The following is a 1,815-nucleotide window of genomic DNA, read 5'->3' on the forward strand; positions in this document are numbered from 1 at the left end:
GAGTTCATTCATTCACGCAGTCGCCCATTCACTCATTTGTCAACTGTTTACTGAGCACCGACTATGTATTCTACAGACCGTGGGATCTGTCGGGCATTTGGTTCCCACCCTTTTTGCAGTCCAGTGGGTCAGACAGACAGTGGACCGGAAATTGCACATAAAGCGAATCAGCTGAAATTAATTAGTCACAACTGGGATAAGGGCTTCGAAGAAGACATTCTGGGTGCTCTGACAAGCAGGAGGGCACAGAGTAGGTGGAGGGAGATTTAAAAAACAGTGTGATGACACATCCCATGAAGGAGGTGGTCATCCGTGCTCCGGGAAAGAGAAGGCCGCCTCGAGCTCCACCTTCCCAGGTGGGCTGCAGGCAGAGCCCGGAGAAAAGACGTCGGAGGTTGCGGACTGGCAGCTGAGTCTTCTTACCTTAGAGAGAAACACGAGTGTTACTATTTTATTATGGGACCATTTTTATTGCTAAAATTTAGAAAATATAGGTAATACAGATAAGGTGAATCCCACCATGTTGACATAATAACTGATGGGAGTTTGTTGTAGAGTCTTGCATTTTTTATGTCAATACATGTGATTATATTATGTATATTATAATATTAATCAGCCATCACACCATATAGTGCTTGGTAATTGGCTTTTTAAGTGAACACTGCAGGGCGGGCCCTGCTTTCCTTCTGATCCTCTGCTCGTTTGTGAATTCCACTCTGCTAGCACCTGGCTGTGTCAGGTACATCCAGTGCTCATCTCATTCTGACACCTGTCAGGTTGTCCCCTTGCCGCCAAGTGTACCCTGAACTGGAAAGGATTTTTCTTGTTAAAAATATGGTCACTTTAAGAAGACAGTGGGTGGCAGTTCTGGGGCTTACTGTGTGAAAACTCACTACACGCTTAATAGAGATAATGATGCCCCAAGGGGCAGGAGAATGGAACGTCGGGATCTGGGAGCTCCGGGTAGGAAAATGGGCGAGCAGGAGGGACTCTGCAGAGGGCAGAGACTGAGGGAGGAGGGGCAGGGACCCGCGAGGGTCTTGTCATCACACTCCCCCCGTCCTCTGGTTAAAACATGTCCTGTGAATGTCCTGGACCCCGACTCATCAGAAGAAGCAGGTACATGGGGACCGGGAGGTGCCTGGCACTGTCAGTAGATGCGGTGGTGGGTGACACCCGTCCTGCCTTCCCAGGGCTGGCAGCCCAGTGGAGGAGGCAGGCTGACGAATGTCACACTCCCAGTGTGCGGGGCTCAGAGCTGGGGCATATGATCTGGGGGGTGGGGGTGGGGTGAATAGGGCTCAGTCCCAAGGACAAGTAGATGCTCTCCAGGCATGCGATGCAAGAAAGGGTTCCAGACAACAGGAACAAAGCCATGACGGTGTCACATATTTAGAAACCACAGTGTTTCAGGCTGCGGGCATCACCCAAATAGCAGATGCTGAGCCGGGCGGTGGCCTGGGGCTGGCCTGCGGAGGACCACATCTGCCACGCCAAAGTGAGCTCCAGCCTGGGGGAAGAGTCCGGGAAGGGTTCTGGGCTGGGACGCGGTATAGTTACACTGATTTATGAGGAAAACTGGAGGGGCAGAGTGGTTTTATTTTTAACTTGGAAAAGAAAGCCCTGGCAGGAGGAGAAAAGGGAAGAGGAGACATCGTCGTTGCTGAAGATTCAAACAGAACAATCAGCCAGGAGCGGGCAGAACACAGAACCTGTGAGCAAAACAGTTTGTGAATCCTGACTGTTATATCCTTTCCTTGAAGACGCACAACTCGTATCTGGCATATTAAAGGCCCTGAGAAGGTCTGCAGTAAA

Source organism: Pteropus alecto, unplaced genomic scaffold (genome assembly GCF_000325575.1).
Source record: "Pteropus alecto unplaced genomic scaffold, ASM32557v1 scaffold205, whole genome shotgun sequence".
NCBI classification, from domain to species: Eukaryota; Metazoa; Chordata; class Mammalia; order Chiroptera; family Pteropodidae; genus Pteropus; species Pteropus alecto.